This window comes from Mercenaria mercenaria, chromosome 1, assembly GCF_021730395.1.
Source record: "Mercenaria mercenaria strain notata chromosome 1, MADL_Memer_1, whole genome shotgun sequence".
Taxonomy (NCBI): domain Eukaryota; kingdom Metazoa; phylum Mollusca; class Bivalvia; order Venerida; family Veneridae; genus Mercenaria; species Mercenaria mercenaria.
Genome location: NC_069361.1, coordinates 35882465 through 35904483, shown reverse-complemented (window position 1 = coordinate 35904483; position 22019 = coordinate 35882465). Strand labels below are relative to the sequence as shown.

At 33.1% G+C, this 22019-nt stretch overlaps 1 long non-coding RNA gene across 1 annotated transcript; it reads right to left on the bottom strand.

The window, feature by feature from the left end:
• Positions 1 to 6476: 6476 nt before the first annotated feature.
• On the bottom strand, positions 6477 to 21668 carry LOC128557208 (uncharacterized). The gene is made up of 5 exons (XR_008371123.1): positions 21581 to 21668; positions 9383 to 9503; positions 8719 to 8836; positions 8053 to 8117; positions 6477 to 7221 (listed from the first exon to the last, which is right to left on the bottom strand). It is a non-coding gene; the product is annotated as an uncharacterized LOC128557208 (long non-coding RNA).
• Between the last annotated feature and the right edge of the window lie 351 nt (positions 21669 to 22019).

Below are 22019 nucleotides of genomic sequence, written 5' to 3'. Positions count from 1 at the left end.
TATCAAATTATAATTAATAAAACAGTTTTTTTTTACTGAAAATTGCCTTTTAGAGTAATTTTGATAATAAAACAACAAAAAATACAGTTACTGAAAAGTGTATATACCCAAATGTTCATTCCAAAAATAAGCCATGGGGGGCAATTGTCCTATCTGCCATTTCAACTGGGGGACAAATGTCCAGCGGTTCACTGGTTGCGGGTTTATCCCGCTGCCAAAGTTACAAGTGTATTTCTGACAATCATATAGCATCTATTTTATTCCGAATCACATCCAAAGGATGCTCATGTGCTACACAATGTAACACAGTGATAGCTCGCAGGTAAGTTTTCAGTTAATTAATCATTGTGTTTATTTTATCTGTTATTGATTTTTGTAGATAATCCTGATAATTCTTACAAATGATACGCATTCTGTTTACATGCGTAGGTCATTGTTGGTATTTACTACTCAAGCAAATTTCGTAACATCGGAGTGTTTTATCCATTACGTTTTGGCCTAAATGACTTTGTTTTCTATTATTACTGATCAGATATTGCGAAATTCTCAAAAGAAATTGATTTGGTCAGCCTTAATTACTTTATTTTTGTTTTCGATGGAATTTTCATTAATTGGCCAGAAATGTTAATTACCTTGTTTACCTGTTCAGCATATTGTTGTTGTTTACAATTTATACAAAATGAATCACCGTTGAATGTTTTATCTATTAGATTTGACCCTAATTATTTTGTTTGTTTCGGTAACAGTCATTTATTTACCAAAATACACAATGGTGATTGATTCTACATCTGTTGTTTACTATTATATGAGTACATAATGGACGTTTTGATTGACATGTTTTGAAATTGCTTCGAACATTTTGAAATACTTGTAAACATGTTATTGCGTTGTAGTTCGTAAAAAAGGTATAAATACTCAGAGAATTAAGAGAAGATAGGAGAATGGGGAGAGGAGGACTGAGTCAAGAAAAGAGAGGACGGAGTTAAGGAGAGAGAGACAGAATCAGGAAGTTAGAAATGTTTTACAAAAATGGGATCGGATAATTGGAGTTCGGATCGGTTCAGATCAGCTCGGTTAAGTTCGATTTTTTGGGCTCGGGTTTAAGAGCGGGTTAAAAATAACTGTGGAAGTTTTAGAACTGACTATTATGTTATAGAACTTTTGGACTTAGGAATAAAAATTAATTAAAAGTTTGACGCGGGAAAATACTATTTAAAAAGCTGATGTATTTATACCTGAATTGACTGTTACTATAGTTGACGTCTGTATAACCTTGTAAATAAAACCAAGTGTGAAAAAAAACTGCTGACTTTCTCAATCTATGCAACCAGTGGTGGTGTTACATGGAAATAGTCCCATTCATGAATTATCAATGAACAAGCAGTTCTTATTCAGCCTGTATCCACTCACACTGACCATTTAGATTATTTAAGATCTATCAATAATAAGGTATTCCAGTCCATGATTACATCACAAGCTAGGTCAGGCAGAGTTCATCTTAGATATGAGGCACATTAAATTTGTATTTGTTTCTCATTCATGTATATTCATAGACTGGCATTTAAACAGAAAATAAATCTACCAAAAAACCCGCAACCATCAGACATTTCAAGGCTTTGGTTTTTTCATTGGGGGGCAAATGTCCTGGGGGGCAAATGTCCTACAATCTCTTTACCCTGCTCCGCTGGCAATACAACCAGTGCAGACTAAGATCAGCCTGCACATCCATGCAAGTTGATCATGGTCTACACTGTTCACTATTTTTAGTGAACATCCCTTCAAATAATTAATGGTATTGCCCAAATTGAAAGATGAACCAGTCCATTTTAGAAATTTAGCAGGCTAAAGGTGAAATTATGATTTATAATGTTTTCCAAAAAAATATTATTACATTCAAATTTTAGTGACAAACTTAACAATCATTTCAGGGCTTTTTTCCCATATAAATCTACCTCCAGTAAAAGGAGTTAAATATATGATTTTTTCCAATTTTGAATTTAAAATTCCCAAATGATTGTTACCTTTTAGGGTTTTTGCTGTTTTAAGATAGTTTTGCTAACTTGTAGAGATGGGAACGAATATTCGAATATTCGAAAATCAGTCGAATATTCGAATATGAAAATCAAATTAGAATATTCGTAAATTATTGTATAATTTTTTTTTCAAAATAAGTATCATTGATTTTGGGCAATATGAGCATGCTATTTCTACAGAATAAAACAATATGTCGTGTTTGTTTATCGCGTATCAAAACATGTCCAATTAACAAGAAAATAGTAATGCATAATTGGCAGGGGGCCAGGCGCGTAACTAGGCATACGCAAATACGCACGTGCGTCATTTTCAAATTGCATTTTCAAAAAATAAAAAGTCTAAAATTTCGAAAACTGCATTAAAAATTGATGCTTAAGGGGGTTAGGCATTAAATTCCTATCGATCAGTGACAGCTGAATTCTTGAGTTCTTTTAATATCTCAAAATGAGAAGATGTCCCCCACAAAAAGCCGACCGCAGACCTACTTCGTTAAACCGTTTATAACCTTTCATGTATCATGTATATTCCAAATGTAAAATGTAAACAAGCCGCGAATGTTTGAAATGGCTGACTGTGGCACTTCGCCCCCTTAACGCTGATGTTTTTGAAAGCACAGAGAACCCAAAGTCTTGTAATAAAGACGAAAAAGTGGCATTGATCACTCACGAACGTGACGTCATTCTAGCGTAAGAGTGTTTTAACAGAAAAAAGCATATGAAATAAAAATGATAATGCACTATAGTGTAATAAGCTTTGACGTCGACGTCGTATATAGTATACGAGGCGTTGGTCAAATTGATTTGTTTATATAGTAAAAGAAAGTAAAAAAATATGTTTCGACACATGTGATAAAAAGAATATTATGTATGTGACTTTTCACTTTAATATCTTTAAATCCTTTTTATAAAATTGATAAAATGATCGACAGAGCCTTGCATTTTATTATTTTATTCAATTCGTTTGATAAATTCAATATGAAAAAAAAACACTCGTGTAATATCCTCCAGGCGCGTAGCTGCCTTTACGCAGATTCGCAGCTGCGTAGTGAAAATCTGGCAAGCATACACAATTCAAATTGCTAATCTATTTCGTTTCAATAAGAAGTCTAATCATGCAACGGAGATTGCTTCATATACAATCATTGCTTACTTCGTACTCTGGGCCAAACTTAAAATATTCTTTGTTTCCCCATCCCGACCCAAGCAGGTGAAGTATGGGTAGGTAGGTAGGTAAAATATTTTTTTTTTGTAATTTGTAGGAATAACTGCAAGGAGAATACCAACACTCTAAAATTTAAATAGGTACCAAGTTTACATGTATTCAATCTGAATGCCTTTCTGCAAAATGACCAAGTGATTCTTGTGAAGCACATACTTTATTTTTCTTTCACTCCTTGCCTGTTAACAATAATTAAGGTATTTGGTTGCAATGTTTCTTCATTATCAATAGATAAGGGTTCACTATTTTCGATGGTGGACAGTTTTACGCTAAACTGGCTATTATCAATTGCTGCATTTACTGTGGTTTCAATTTCTCTATCACCAACAGCTTTGTCAACAATGTCACACATTGTCAACTTCGTCGACAACTTGCAAATTTTATTGTTAACCAGCGAACGATTTGTGTTTCCATTTTTTATAGTTACGGAGATGCAAACTGAATGCTCCGCCATTTTCTAATTTGTCATCTCCAAGCGTCTTTTTACCACCAACTGTTCTAAGGTTATATTGCAGTAATTCGGTTGTAAGCATCCGTGGTGTAGTCGAAAGAAGTGCCTATATAAAAAATAGTAAATCTTTTTGGGGGCATAGAAGCAAAGGACCATGTATGATAAGGGGTGTTTTGGGCCCCCAATTCAATTTTGTTTTTAAATGCATCATTAGACTATAAAATATGTCTATTTTCTTTATTTAGTTGCCAAATATCTAAATAAAGTCATTATTTTTGGTAAGTTTGTAAGTTTAGAAATGGTCATGGTTACAAATCTAATGACTTGTTACCATGGTTACAGATTGATTTCATGTGCATTTTTAACAAGGCATCCATTATTTCTCCTCAATTACTCGAGTTTGGTTTGAGATATTAAAAAAAAGAGAAAGTTTATAGATTAACTATAGTAAAACAAATGTGTTGGTGTCATATGGAGTCTAGATCTGTGGTGTTAAAATAAAAACAAGAGGAATATAAAGGTCCCATATTGCTCACCTGAATTACACTGCTTGCTTGAACAATTTTGGTAGATGGCCATGCAAGGAAAATATTTGTCAAATTGTTTTGAAATAGGGCATGTCTGTTCTGAAAAGATGGTTATAAAAGTTTCCACTAAATAAATATGGACAGGTATGGTGTAGAGGATAACATATGATAGAGACAATATAATTTTTTTTTAAAAACTTGACGGGGTGGTTTTTAGCTCGACTTTTTTGAAGAAAAAGTAGAGCTATTGCACTCTTCCCGGCGTCGGCGTCACCGTTGGTTAATTTTTTTGATTAAGACAAATATCTCTGTTACTATCAAAGCTTTTGAGTTGAAACTTTAAATACTTATTTACAATTAAAGTCTAAACCAGGAGAAACAATCCCCATTACTCTGATCTGATTTGAATTTTGACAGAATTATGCCCCTTTTTTACTTACAAGTTTTGGTTCAAGTTTTTGATAAAGTCAAATATCTCTATTACTATTAAAGCTTTTGACTTGATACTTGAAACTGTTGACGGACGGACCACTGAAAACGGATGACAGACAATGAGCGATCACAAAAGTTCACCAAGAGCCTTTGGCTAAGATGAGCTAAGAAAGAGCCAAAATTCATGAAATACTGGTGCAAAAGTGATGTACCTTGTGTCATATGATGTGGGTGATGATGTGAAACAACTACTTTAAGTTTGAATCAAATCTATTTAATAATAAGTGCAATAGAGTGAAATGCACCAAACATTAACCCGAGTGTCTAAGTAAAATAGGCAGATAATTCATGAAATCCTGGTGCAAGAGTTATGGTCCTAGTATCATATGAAGTGAGTGATGTTATGGAAGAACTATTTTAAGTTTGAATCAAAACCTCTTTGTAATAACAGAGATATAGTGAAAATGCATCGAAATGAACCTTAAATTCTAAGTAAAAGGGAAACATAATTCATGAAATATTGATGCTAGAATTATGAACCTTGAGTCATATCATGTGGGTGATGATGTGGAACAACTTTTTTAAGTTTGAATCAAATCCATTTAGAAACAAGACAGTCTGAAAGACAGCTAAATCCCCCGCCACTGCTATGGATAGTGAAAGGGTAAACCTTTGACCTTAAGCAGTGACGTTGACCTTGAACTGACATGGCTGACTCATGAATTCTGCACAACGTCTTGATGAGGTGATCATTTGACCCAAGTTTGATGAAAATCCTTCAAGGGGTTTAGGAGATACAGAGTGGACAGGCTCAAACCTTTGACCCTCAGTTGTGACCTTGACCTTGAGTCGGCATGGCTGACTCATAAGTTCTGCACATCGTCTTGATGAGGTGATCATTTGACCCAAGGGCTTTAGGAGATATAGAGCGGACACAAAATGGAAGGCTCAAACATTTGACCTTGAATTGTGACCTTGACCTTGAGCTGATAAGGCAGACTCGTGAGTTCGGTACATTGTCTTGATGAGGTGATCATTTGACCCAAGTTTTATAGAATTCCTTCAAGGGTTTTAGGAGATATAGAGCGGACACAAAATGACAGGCTCAAACCTTTGACCTTGAATTGACAAGGCAGACTCATGAGTTCTGCACATCGTCTTGATGAGGTGATCATTTGACCCAAGTTTCATGAAAATCCTTCAAGGGGTTTAGGAGATATAGAGCGGACACAAAAGTGTTACGAAAGGACAGACGGAGACCATTCCTATAACACTCCCCCCCCACCACTTGTGGCGGGGGATTAATAAGTGAGACAGAATGAAAGTGCATCAAATCTTCAAACTGAAATTCTAAGTAAAAGGGGAGATAATTCATGAAATATTGGTGATGGAGTTATGATCCTTGTGTCATATGATGTGAGTAAAGATGACGAATAACTATTTTAAGTTTGAAACAAAGTCTTCGAGTAATTACTGAGATAAAGAGAAAGTTCATCAAAACTTTAACCAAGGTGACAAAGAAAGACGCCGAGGCCAAGAAGGACAGCTCTCCATACTTCGTATATCTGAGCTAACAAAACTTAAATTTTTCGGTGTAACATTGACCTTTGAATCACTGCATCAAATCTAGCATGCAACAAGTTGGCTGAATAATACTGATAACAGAGTATCAATCCAGAAAGAAAAGAATTATGTACAGTCCTCAATGAATTGCGCTCTTTGGACCTTCAAATGTCACTGTTTTTGGAAAAAGAGTAGTTGAAATCGTGCAAGCAGTCCATCACCTTGTTAAAAGTTTTCTTTGCAAGAATAACTGAAAATGATGCTATATTTTATTTCAAATGTAATTTCTGGACAAAGATCTGACAGACTGGACTAGCCGACAGACGGAATAGCAGAATCCTGTATGTATAAAGAAAACTCACTTTCAAATGTAAGGGGTCTAATAACAACACATTTAACTAATACCAGTAAAATATCAGTCCTGTAATTATTTCAAAATAGCTTATAATGATAAGTACTTGACACACTGTAAAGAGTTATTAGATAATAGATTCTATCAATGATAAGTAATGTAACAAAACTGACAAAGCTTGATAAATCAACTAATATATTATACAACAGATGGTAGTTTGTTTATTCTGCTGAGTTCAACATTATTTTAGTTAGGTATGAAAGTCTGTATTTACACATCCTATTTATATTTTAGAGCATTGTCAATAACTTGTGTGATGAATTAAAAACAAATCACTCCTTGACATACTAAATCAAATCCTTGAAATTAAAATCCTATTTTCCGCAGTTTTCACACGCTGTTGACACAAAAACATTCAATTCTAAATCCTGAATCAACTTTGTTTGCTTTCATTCCTGTTGTAGTTTACTTGGGTATGTCTTTGAAGACTAGTTATAAGAAATAAGATAAAGCAAGTTCTTTTTTGTGGTATGAGTTCCATCATGAAAATAAGCCATTCTCATAGTCTCAAACAATGTGTAGTTTCTGTAGCCTGAAAGTGTTTGTCTCCATATGTTATCCATTTCTGTAACACCAATTCATTCCTGAAATAAAGAGTGAAAACATAAACTGAAGTGCACATTATCATTTAAATAGTTGTTTAATTAAAACAGTTAATTGCAGAAGAAAAAAATATACAAGAAAAAGTTGTAAGTATAATTTTTTTACTCTGCACCACCTTACACTGGTTCCATTGAAGTGTATATATATATCATTCAGTAGTAGCAAAAATAATATCCAGAAAACAAGAGTGTCATTGACCGTAAAGTGCTCACATGTGTTCAAAGCTTCAAGTGTGTTTGTGTAATGGTACCAGTACAGATTTGGGCTTCTTCTATGTTAGCCTATATTGTACAATTTATTTGACCTGTCCCGGCTTTCATTATATTCTGTTCATGCCTTAACATAGGTATGGCCTTTTTGGCCTTAAGGCAATAATCTGGAGAATTATGGTAGACAGTCAAACCCTTATATCAAAGCTGTAAAGATAAAGAATTCAAAATCAGACTGGCAGTTTCTGTGATGAAAATTTTTAAAGTATTTTTTCCTTTTTGGCTGCAATGGAAACCAGAACTCTACATGGATAACTTAGATTTGAAGTGCAATAAGCCCCCTTAACTAGAGGCCCACAGGAAACATGTCGGGCCCACCCTTTGACCTCTGTGACCTTGACCTTTGAGATAGGAACCTTGGGTTTGCAAATGCGCTCTGTCTTATCGAGATTAACATTCATGCCAAATATAAACATGATTACTTCATGCATGTCAAAGTTATGGCCGAGAGATTCAAATCTAGACAGACATACACAGCACAGCCATTTGTGCTTGACAAAAATATATGTAAAGTAATTTAAAATATTGTCATAAAAATCTTACTGTTTAATAAAGGTTGTAACGCTGACTGCAGTATCTTTATTTGCTCAACGTCAGCATACAGGTTGCTGAAAACAAAAAGTTAATATGCATGTTTTTTACTGAGAAATGAATATCCAACTCAGTAAACTGCTTTTAAATTTCAAGGTATTTAAGTAACTTTTCAATTTTTCACCTTTTTTATGTAACAGGTTATTAAATAAATTTGCTCCCTTCAGCTGAAATATGTTAGAATAACTATAAGGTGCTTTTGTCACAAAAACATATATCTCCCCCCTATGTATACCTTAAGCTCTGTCAGCCGTTTTATGCAGGGAGGCGGAACGTGTTCGCCATATGCAAAACTAGGCTTGGTTTTGATCACTGATTCACTCCTGTGAAAATTCTTCGAAATCCAGCCAGCAGTTTGACCTAAGAAAGCCGGCCAAGCTTAATCAGGATAGACGGACGGAAAGACAGACGGCAAAGGCAGAAACAGTATATCTCCGCCGTGTGACACGATCATTTTTAATGTAAGCTTCATTAACTTGTAAATGAAAAGAGCTATATGATCAAATGACCTATAACGTTAATTAAAGGAATGTTCAATATTTAAGTTTTCAACCGGTTCTTGCGGATTAATCAGAAAGAGAATTTATGATACCCTTTGAAACAAAATTCATAACTCACACAATTCAATGTGAAGATCAATTAAGCAGATCATGAGAAGAAGTTGTTTAGTTTCTTTTCTAGCTTTAGCTCTGGCAGCTCTTGAATGCAATCAAACTTTCTCACAATGTCTGGTCCTCTGAAAAAGAAACATTTATATCATGAATAAATTTGGAAACATAATACAATGCATTCTTTCTGTAACATCCGAGAAGATATATTACACTGAACTCTCCCTAGGAAATATGTACCTACACACCGATTTGTGGGAAGCTACGTCCCAAACTGCTGGAATGTATTCTACAAGAAATGTGATGGTTTTCATGTCTTCGACAATTTTTCATATCGAAACTGAGAGTACGCATTAAATTTTAAGGAAGCAGACCACTACTGACCAGCATTTCAAATAGGAACTATTCAACTCCCTGTTTTCTTTCTACATTTTTTATTTATTGTTGTCAATTAATGACTGTGGAACTTTCTTGAAAAGCATGTGTACCAGGAAGAAGAGACGTTACCTAAAGATACATATAAAATGTCTTAAATGTTTATAGATTATATGTCATGAAACAATGAAAGGTTTTAAGTCGTGATCTTTAACCTGTATAGTATTCTGAAACTGGGTTTTATGGATTATCCAGACAACAAATTCATAAAAATATTTCTAGCAAATGTATACACTCACACAATTTGGTAAGGTGAAGTTTCTGTGGTTCATGAAAAAGTTGTTGAAATACTTTTTTCAGGATTTCATACACAATCTGGCAGCTCCAAAGTAATCAGACTATCTCACAATAACTTGTTCACTGAAAAAGAAATTTATACTTATCTATTAAAGTATTGTGAAAGTGTAACGAAATAATAACATGAGCCACGCTACGAGAAAACCAACATAGTGCATTTGCAACCAGCATGGATCCAGACCAGCCTGCGCATCTGTGCAGTCTGGTCAGGATCCATACTGTTCGCTTTCAAAGCCTATTGCAATTAGAGAAACCTTTAGCGAACAGCATGGATCCTGACCAGACTGCACATAAGCTGGTCGCAAAGCCACTATGTTGGTTTTCTCATGGCATGGCTCATATTTTGCCACGGATCATATCTAATGACATTTTATATAAAAAAAACAAAAACAAATTTGTACTTTTGTGCTCACGTCATAAGCATGCTTAAAGCGGATCTTATCAAAATTCTAATATTTTTCTGTGAATCAAATCTTCAAACACAATTAACTCTTAATCGTTACATTACAAAATGTATCATTCAATCTTATATTGGACAAAATTAGTAAAACAACAACAAAAACATAACTGGAACCCTTTTAAACAATTACAATTACAATTTCATAAGAAGCTCTTTTCTTAACATAAAATATCAATCACAATAATTATGTAACCAGATGATGAAAAAAAACACTTAAGGATCCCTTACAGAAGCAAGCCTCTGTGGCGTACATGCTGCGTATTTGCTGTGTATATGCCGCGAACACAGTAGTACGCCAGAGGAGTACATTTTACATACACTGCATGCCGCGTACATGCCGCGTACTATTTCGACGAGTACACAGCATGTACGCAGGAGGTCACTAGTACACTTCAAGTACGCAGCACAGACTCTGAAAATTTAAGGAGTACACTGCATGTACGCAGGAGGGACTTGTACAAGAAAATAGTACACTGCATGTACACCGCAGATACTTTGAAATTTGTGCAGTACACTTCATATACGCGGGAAAGACTTGTACAATTTCTTTTGGCATTTATACTTAGTTTTTTTTTATAAGTTTAAGTCTGAAGTAAACTTCATATACGCGGAAGGGACTTGTTCATTTCCTTTTGGTGTTTATACTTTAAATTTTTTTAGGTAAAAGTCTAAAGTACACTTCATGCAGGAAGGATTTGTACATTTTTTTTTTTTGGAAGCAAGAACTTGATTTCCGAGTAACTTTTAACTTAATAGCATATAATAGTTCAGATTACCGGTATTCTGAACAATGAAAATTTGCCAAACTATTTGCAATGTTCATTTGTGAAGCTTACATCTTAGTGATTTCTGAGCTGCACCTTGCATGCAGTGTAAAAATATATTCTTTTTCATTTTGAATTAATCCTGGAGCTTTCTAACTTGGATAATTAAAAAGCCTTATTTGAACTTCGTTGCATTACATTTTGTAATACATGATATAATTACCAAGATAATGCCTCAACAGCACCCGAATGAGAAGAATTAATAGCTCTCACTGTTATTTGAATACTCTTAAGCAAAACACCATTCTATCATGTTTTATAAAGGCTTTAATGCTCATTATGTTAACTCATTAAGGCCTCACCAAATTAAAAAGTTGTTCATCGGATTTGCCGCTCGTATATTTTCAGAACGTTTTAGGCTAATTGCTCTCGCCCCATTGGAAAAAATCAATCCAAAATTTTTTGGTGCGCTACTTTTTACGGACGTAAAAGTGTATAAATGCTAGCTAATAAATGCTTATATAATTCCAGTCCTAGATTGTTATCAGATGGATTTTAATCAAAATAAATACATACTATGCACACATCGTCTATAATAAATCATAACACTTATATTTAGTTGCATTAAAGTTGTTTCCCCTTGATGCAGTTACGCCATTTTCTTCAAATGTTTACCAAATTACATGCTACAAAAATTGATTTATTTCTTTGAAAAGTGGATGAAGAAAAGCATACTAATTTATTTGATAACATCAATCTACATTATTTTGGTAAGGGTAAATACTTATTGATGCATGTCACTTATCTTTTTTCTGTTTTTTTTTCTGTCCAAATGATCAGCATTTGCATACGAAAGTTGGTGGGGTAAGGAATTTACATTATCACAGCAGTTTCGCCACAAGAGTACACAGCATGTATGCAGCAGGAGTACACAGCATGTACGCCGCAGGACTCGGGCCAGGAGTACACAGCATGTACGCCGCAGGAGTACACAGCATGTACGCCGCAGGGGTAGTACACCGCAGGCTCATTTGCATGTGAAAAGTGTATGTGCCGCGTACATGCTGCGTACTATTTCCCGCATACTAAATTCCTCCAGCGTACATCCTGTGTACTATGTAGTCCACAGCATGTACGCAGCAAGTAGTACGCGGCAGAGCTCATTTGCATGTCAAAAGTGTACTACAAACGTACTATCGGTGTATGTGCGGTGTATATCCTGCGTACTATTTAAAGCCCTTGATTTCAGTACACATCATGTACGCATCATATACGCTGTATGTACACAGCAAGAGTACGCAGCAGGCCTTTTTCTTCTGTAAGGGATGTGCTAGATACATCTGGTTACCTCACAGCTAGAACTCTGGCTAGGCATTGGTTACAAGACAGCTAGACATTTCCATATTCTAACATGACATGGTTTACTTAATAATGTCCTGTCGAAAAACTGTACAAGCGATTATGACACAGTCATGTTTTTGTGCTATAAAATGTATACTGTTACAAACATTAAAGTAAGTGTCTAGCCGTCTGGTAATCGGACTTCTAGCCTGCTAGCCGGGTACCGGACGACTAGCAAATCCTGACCTCAGGGTATTTTCTAGCCTGAATAAGTAATGATTTTATATATATAGTTTCAACTGTTATTTTCTTAAGATATCAATACTTATCAGTGTAAACAAAATATTGTGTGAAACTCTAACACGATCCGATTTATTTTCCTTTTAAACACAGAAGGCAGAAAACAGTGAATTATTATACAACAAATCACTGTTCTGACGTCACAATTATTACGTCATGGCATCAAAAGGCATAGCAGCGTGCTGGAAAAGAAACCGATTGAAAATGGACAAATACTTAATGAATGTCGTCAAGGATGTACGTAAAAATCCTTAGTAACGTGTTAAAATCGAAATAATATATACATGTATCTCATTTAGTGATTTGCTCTTGAATAAATCATTGTTTGTCGTTAGATGCGTATTATTATATCACTCGGGCTGTACCCTCGTGCTATAATTCCTTCACAACTTTACTCCAAACAATGATTTATTCAACAACAAATCACTGGATGAGATATATTATTTCTTAAATAAACCAAAATATTTTCATCGACTAGAAATCGATATTAACAAATGAGAGCGTGTTTGTATACAAATCCGTTGATATTCTAATTTTGTAAATGATAAATCTGCCAAATTCTTTTATAAAATTTTATGAGAGAATTTGGCTGATCTAATAGCCTGGTTATACACATCATTGATTGCCAAACGGCCATGTTATTTTGTAAAAAGTGATGTTATTCTAACGGCCTAAACTTTAATTCTTAAAACACAAATTTATAAAATAAATTGATGAATGGAAAGCAGTTCATTAATTTTGACTTTTATTTCGAAATAAAATGGGTTAATTATGAATGCTTAACTACTGTTTTTCTAAAAGTTTTGATATACTAAAATATGAAACCTTAAGTATTTTAAAACTGTTCTATTTTTGAAAATCCAGTGAAAAAGTTGTTAAAATTTAAAAATTCCGATCCCATAAAGCATTATTTTTCCCGCCACCAGATGAACAGATTTTAATAATGAGTGACGACACTGCCATCATTGATTTCGGCATTACATGAATAATGCATTGATTTATTCGAGACAATTAAAACTAAATCTTTAGTATGTATGCACACATGATTTTTTTTGAAGATAAGTATTGATATCTTTAGTAAATGACAGGTATCATTATATATACTTATTCATTAGGAAATCTATTACCGGACGGCTAGAAAATCCCCCGAGTATTTTATAGCTGACCAGACAGCTAGAATGCAGGCTAGGTATCCAGTTACTGGACGGCTAGACACTTCCAACATTAAAACAAGGTCCGAGAAGAATGTGCAACCAATATTGGCTGGGACTCGAAGATAAACCTTGAATAAACGGACCATTTCAGAAATTCAAATACCCCTACCCCACCCCCGGAAGTAGTTCTTTAGAAAAAAGAAACCATCCTCTCGAAAACATATTTTCCTACCCCGGTATGACTGAATAGCGAAATCTAGTAGATTTCGCGAAATCTAATCAAATTAGCGAAATCTAGACATAAAATTTAAACTAATGAATATTTTTAAAAATCGTTTAAAGCTTTTATTAAAGATATAAATTTACGTGTGTATGCCAATTTTCAAGAAAAAATTTTTATATTTAAGGTGTTTTTGAAGCGAAAAACGTATACGGGTCTAGATTTCGTCCGATTCTACATGCGCGGAAATCTCAAGTGTCAGGCAAAATCAAGATGTAAAATCTAAAGTGATGAAATTTCTTTCTAAATCTTTTTAGGTTTTTATTAAGAATATATTTATAAGTTTGCATGTCAATTTTCAAGAAAAAATATTTATATATAAGGTGGTTTTGAAACGAAAAACGTATACGGGTGATGATTTCGCCAGAGTTTATATGGGCAGCAATTTCAAGTGACAAGTAAAATCAAGACATAAAATTTAAAGTGATGATTTTTAAAAAAAAATCCTTTAAAGGTTTTATTCAGAATATATTTCTACGTGTGCATGTCAATTTTCAAGAAAAAATATTTATTTAAAGTTTGGTTTTAAAACGAAAACGTATACGGATGTTGATTTCGCCAGATTTTATATGCGAAGAAATCTCAAGTGACAGGCAAAATCAAGACATAAAATCTAAAGTGATGAATACTTTTTAAAATCCTTTTAAGCTTTTATTAAGAATATATTTCTACGTGTGCATGTCAATTTTCAAGAAATTTTTTTTATACTAAGTATTAATTAGAAACGAAAAATATATACGGATGTTGATTTTGCCAGATGGTCAGTGACATGCAAAATCAAGTCATAAAATAAAAAGTAGTGAATAATTATTAAAATCCTATTAAGCTTTTATCAGGAATAAAAATATACATTTGCATGTCAATTTTCAAGAAAAAATATTTATATTTAGGGTGGTGTTGAAGCGAAAAACGTATACGGGTGTTGATTTCGCCAGATTTTATATGCGAAGAAATCTCAAGTGACAGGCAAAATCAAGACATAAAATCTAAAGTGATGAATACTTTTTAAAATCCTTTTAAGCTTTTATTAAGAATACATTTCTACGTGTGCATGTCAGTTTTCAAGATAAAATATTTATATTTAGCAAGGTTCTGAAAAGAATATCCTATGCGAGTGTTGATTTCGTCCTATTCTGCGCGAAAAAAAAAATCAACTCGAAAAATTAAAAGTTTGTATTATTTATTAAAATCGTGTTGAGCCGTTATTGAGAAAATAATTATGTTTGCACGTGTCATATTTATCAATCATCATCTAAATTTTTTAATACCTGAAAGAGATTGTATTCAACAATGATTGGAGAAAGAATGCATATATGAATGACATTAAGAAAATGGGCCATATCCTAAACATTTAACTTCAATTTAATTCTTAGAAAGACGTTTTCATATGGAAAATGTGTTAATGAAAAATAAATTGCAAATCTAAATAATTACTGTTTGTCACATAATAAACTAATAATTGTCGGATGATATAAATCGGCTCAATTTTGACCGAATGATTACCTGCTGCATTTCGCGCCTCTTTAAACGTGTGAGAGAACCACCTTTAATTAAATTATCGTTTACCCCCGCTTAACTAATTGGATTAAATTTAATTTGATTAACTAATCAACTGTATGTGCCGACCAGGGTGACGACCGTTGTATCTTCTGTGAGGTAAGATTAGAAATATTTAACTTACAGAAATCAAATTTTTGTAGAAAATTATAGTCTCTGTATATCAACGGATTGCAGTTCCGTGAAAATTGTTGGAACGAGCGTAAAACACAATCGCATTATTTAGATACATCTGGGATTATTTTCGTCATGTTGAAATCTTAATTTCAAATCCAAGTGATGTTTAAATATTAGTGTACTGATTATACACTCATAGACTTTTAAAATCGGTCACGACTATACCTGCGATATTTTTAATAATATTTAAATTACACGACTGAAATTTCATTCCTTAAAACTTAAAAGAGTTGATTTTGCCTCTCAGTTGAGATTTTAGCGCATATAAATTCTGGCGAAATCAACATCCGTATAAATTTTTCGTTTATTAATCATACTAAATATAAATACTTTTTCCTGACAATTGACATGCGCACATAGAAATATATTCTTGATAAAAGCTTAGAAGGATTTTCAAAAAATATCCGTCACTTTAAATTTTATGACCTGTCACTTGAGATTTCCGCGCATATAGAATCGGGCGAAATCTAGGCCCGTATAATTGTGTTTTTCGCTTCAAAACCACCAGAAATATAAATATTTTTTCTTGAAAATTGACATGCTAACGTATATTTATATTCCTGATAAAAGCTTTGTGTATTGTGTTGTATGTTGCCACCGCGGCATTGCATGTAACACTGTCCCACTGCAACACGGTCCAGTTATTATCACACCTTCCTTATTTGATTAAATTACCAGATTATTATGAAAATAAGTAGCAACTTTAAAACCCAATTTAGATTTAATATTGGAATAATGCATCAAGATACACCCGTATACGTTATACAAAACAATACTATTTTTCGACATATAAATGTGGAATTATATAATAAATAATACAAACTTATAATTAACGATTTGATTTTGCTTCCGCGCAGAATAGGATGAAAGGAACACTCTTATAGGATTTTCTTTTCAAAACCATGCTAAATATTAGTATTTTTTCTTTAAATTTGACTTGGACAGGTAGAAATACATTCCGAATAAAAGCTCAAAAGGAGGTTTAAAATATTCATTACCTAAGAATACATGTCTCGATTTTGTCTGACACTTGAGAGTTTTGCGCATTTAGAATCAGGCAAATTCATAGGCTTTCTTTTCAAAGCCACACTAATTATTATTATTTCTTGAAACTTAAAATGGACAGGTAGAAATATATTCCTAATAAAAGCTCACAAGGATTTTTTTTAAAAAACTCTCATTCCTTAAAATTTTAAGATTTGATTTTGCCTCTCAGTTGAGATTTCAGCGCATATAAAATCGGGCGAAATCAACATCATTATATGTTATTAATCATACTAAATATAAATATTTTTTTCCTGAAAATAGACATGCACACGTAGAAATTTATTCTGAATAAAACCTTTAAATGATTTTCAAAAAATATCCATCACTTTCAATTTTATGTCTAGATTTTGCCTGCCACTTGAAATTTCTGCGCATATAAACTCTTGCGAAATCATCACCCGTATACGTTTTTCGTTTCAAAACCTACCCTTCTACAACCCGGTTAACTCAAAATACCCCCACCCACTTCCCTGACAATACCCCTACTGGGTAATTCCAATTTCCAGAGACCCCCAATTCTAATTTATTTGTAAAATGCCCCCTCCCTCTTCTTTAGAACTGCTTCCACATTACACAAACAAAATGCACCCCCTCTTTCCCTCTAGAAACCTCCCTGTAAATGCTGTAAATTACCCCCCCCCCCCCCACACACACACAGGAAAACAGACACTTCACCCCGATGACATTTCACCCCATGACAATTCACCCCTGTTTTGGATGACATTTCACCCCGATGACACTTCACCCCAAAATTTCATTTTTTTGGAAGTGACATTTCACCCCATTTTCAGATTTTGATATATAATGTGAAATGTCATCCTATTTTTTTGGGGTGAAATGTCATCGGGGTGAGATGTCTGTCATTCCACACACACACCCTCTTCCACAACATAATGGGGAATGTTCTGGAATAGCCAATTCTGATTAAATAGCTGCCTTACACAGGTTCCTCTATTGTGTGACCAAGTTAGTACCGTGATATTTAGATCTGGTTCATATTACGCGTATTTAGTACAATATTTTACAGAATCTAAAAATCTTTGACGAGTATGCTAGCAAGACATTTCGACCCCAAGACATTTCAACCCCAAGAGACAATTCGACCCCAAGACATTTCAACCCCAACTCCTTGGACATTTCGACCCCATTCAATGATATGCCTGAAAACATCTAAGAATGCCGTCATTATTATAATTAAGCTTTAATCTATAGATAATTGAGCAATTTCAAAATGTAATTACGCTTAATTACCAATTTAATTTAAAATGTTAAAATACGGTTATTTTCGCGAAAATAAGATTTTTTTACAAAAATGAGCCATAGATCTATTTGTCTAAATTTCTTTATTTTCTAAAATTCTTTTTTTTAATTTCTTAAAGTCTATATTAGTACATGCCTTCATATGAAAAAAATAGTGATTTTTATCTCACAATACCGAACAATACCGAAATAATCATCATTTATAAATTATTAAAATAACGGGATTTATGTATCAACCGCGTTTATTACGTAAATAATTTATGAACAAATCGTTCTGATTATCTATCTTAAAATAACCTTCATATAACATATTTTCATACTTGGTGTTTATTTATATGTTCAAATCATCTTAAAGACTATTTTAGTACACGGCTATATTAAAAAAAGAAAAGAAAAGATTTTTAAATCATGGGCCGATTTCGCCGATTTTAATTATGAAAATAACTTTAATAAAGTCATATCTTTAATACCTCTTTATTTATTTATTTATTTTTATTTGACTTTTTTTTTCGAAAGATATATGCATCTCATTTCTATGGGATTCAACCAAATATAAATAATTATAATGTAACTCAAAGAAGTTTAAGATGTCATCATCTTCATTATATTGATATTTAAAATCATAATCAGAAACACGTAATCTTTTGATTGGATTATCACACCTTGATTAATTGTTTGTTGATATACAGCAGGTGTGCATTTATCTGCAGTGCGCATTGCAGTTAACAAGCGATTGTGGTGACATCGGATATTTATAAACATGTGTCAACATTATCTTTAATTTGGGCGAAAATGTAAAGAAAACAATAGGAAATTAAACAACATATTGCTTATTTTCGCATTTAATGTTATTTTCGTATGCGATTTTGACGCACACATAAAGTATTTGCTTTACAGAATATGATTTTCGTGTTTTACAAACTGCTCTTTTCTTTTCTATGTACGACATTCCTTCCAGTTGTAAGATATCAAACACGAAATCCCCGTTTCTGCAAAATGTAAGAATATGTGAGTACTGTTCTGTTAAAAACGGGGAAAAATTATTATCATATTTCATATCTGTAAAGAAAATGTGACAGCCGTATTACTATTTTCTATATTAAATATTTTAGCAAATACACGTGATTTAATGTATGATTTTAAAAGTATGATTTAAGCAACTTCAAGCGATTTCGGTCACACATTAAACCGGAATCCACCTAAAAAACCGGGATACGCCGGAATACATTTTCCATAACCGGGATACACCTGTATTTTGTAAGTTAAAGGTATTTTTGAAGTTTTCTTTAAATAATTCAATCATATATATCATAAATGAATAAAATACGAATGGAAAATAAAATGCGTTCACGCAAAATGACTTTATACGAGACTGAAATTCGGCGACCGCGCGGGAAATTTCCATTACCGAAATACACCCTTTTTTTTATTAATAAATGGTATTTTTGTAGGGTTTATTGCAGAAATCATTCGTGTATAATATAAATAATAAGTTTCAGAAGGAGAAATAAAATTCTTTAAGTAAAACGATTTTATAAGAGATTGAAATTCGGCGACCACGCGGGAAATTGCCATAACTGAAATACACCCGTATTTCTTCAACAAATGGTATTTTTGAAGTGATTTATGACTGAATTCAAACATATAGATCATAAATTATTATTTTTCAAAAGGAAATTAAAATACTTTTGCGCGTTACGTCTTGTACATGATTGAAAATCGGCGTGCGCACTGGAAATTTGTACATTCGGAATTTCCATGTCCTAAAATATTCTAATGTACACAGGTATTTCTTTAATAAATCGTATTTTTAGGGTTTATGATAGAATTCAATCATATCTCAAATAAATAATTAATTTACAAAAGGAAAATAAAATGCACAAAACGTTTTTATACGAAGTTGAAAATTTGTTGAGCGCACGGGAAATTTGCGCACTCGTGGATGAACCACAATCACCATAATTTTGTTAGCTTTTAAATTAAATAAAAGCTTATCATATTTAACTGCACTTACCTTGTTAGACATTGTTTGTCGCATGTCATTTGTGTGTGCTTACAAATATACTGATTAATTGATATAATCAATAGGTGTGATAATCCAATCAAACTCTATCAGGACTAATCAAAGGACATTATTCGTGCTTTGGCAATAAATGCAGTAAACGTTTTTATATTCATATATAAACATGATATAATTCTTTTAAAAACTGTTTTTTCATAATATATTTTCTTCTTAGATTATCAAAATAACATGAAGAAATAACTCAATTAGTTCCAACAGGAAGGTCTAATACGGGGAGTAGAAACTCCGTATAAATCAGTACATTTTTCTGTACTATGCTGTCGTCCATACCTGTAAATATCGACCAGTCGTTAGCGATCGATATTTTGTTTTCGCCACTATCGGTTAGCGCGTAATTAGCATATTACCTCAAATTAATGATGATCAGAGATTGATCTAAAGGGATTCTGAAGCAAAAACAGCATGCGACTGCATGTGGTGATATGCTTAATTATTATGAATTAACTCGAGCTCACTTCCCTGAAGAAATATTTTACCACGTAACTTCAAACCTTTATCAAAGGGCCGATTTTTGTTGGATTTGAATAAAAAAAAATGGAAAATAACAGAAAGCTGACACTTTTCTTAATCTTGTAGAGCCATAATTATAATTATTGTTTATAATGTCAGATTTCTACATACAGAAACAAACATTCTTCTTGAACGTAGGGAATGTTTCAAACGAAATTGTTGTTTAAACTCCAAAAATTAGTTTAATAAATTTAATCTTAAAACTGATGTGTGAAAAATACAATATATTTAAATTAAAATAACAATATTTTTTTTTAAAAAGGCCGACAACGAAGTTACATTTAGTATTCCGAACTTTTAGATAAAACTGAAGAAAATCATCTAGGTTTAACACGCATTTAAATAGTGAAGATCAGAGCAATATCATAAACAAATATTTTCAGGCAACAGTTTACAGTTTTGACTTGCTATTTTCATTAAAATATGTCCTAATTTTTTTATTCTAAATACTCCGAATCAACAAGGCAAATATCATGTAAAAAACGACATCTTTCTCTCTGGGTAAGACAAGTCTAGATTTAGCCATTTTCACAGGGCGAAAAGTAACATTAATGTAGATATTTTCCATTTAAAAACAGATGCAGGCAATAATTTCATGGCAGAACTTTTGTTTTCAACAAAAAATTCAACAAATGCTTTCCCAGATTTTCACTGAAAGGACGAGTTAAACTGTAAGGCGTAAGTGTTTGAGTAATAGCAGAATAACCTACGGCATACGCTTCGATTGGACGACAGCATCAGATAAGATAAATGCCTGTTTCCAGTCCCCGTATCAGTTGTTCCAGGTTCCAATAATAAACATACGGCCGATCCTTTCCGACCAGCGCGGTTTATTCACTGACATGTATTTAAAAATAGAATATTTATATAGATCTATATATTCATATTTTCTAAAATATGTAAAATGGAAGAAATATAAAATGAAAACATACAACTATTTCTGAGGGGTCGAAATGTCTTGGGGTCGAAATGTCTTTGGGGTCGAATTGTCCAAGAAAATTAAATTTTGGGGTTGAAATGTCTTGGGGTCGAAACGTCCAAGATTCAGTTTGACCAAAGTCAAGATTTTCGCCGACTGATCAAGTAATAATAACGTAATTTTTGTATGACACGCTAACAGCATTGAATAAATATCGATGATTATATATTAATGATATTGAGAACTTCTTAAAATGCTATGCAAATACTATCAAAAGGTGTAATTTACCTGTAATTTGACAAAAATCCATTTTTCAAGCAACCGATATCACTTCCGCATTACGTCACAACATGTTTTTATTTACCTTTACGCCAAGGGTTATTAATAAAACCCCGGCCCGGCCCGGCCCGGCCCAAACCACGGAAATAGCCGATTCCGATTGTACGGAAACCACCGGAAACATACGGACGGAAGGCTAATATAATTACGAATGATATCGTGTCGATATCAACTTACATATTTAGAATTTAGAAAAAACACTGAACTTTATGATGCCCGCGAGGAATTTCTTTGATGAATGGGTTAAGACTGCGTGTTCTTTCTGGTTGCAAAAACGTCTTACTATAATTTGTAAACTTGTACCCAGGAAGTCGTTATACATAGCTTGTTTTGACGAGCCTTCTAATTAGTTCCCGAAATTTTGTAACGTTATCATTATATACTATTT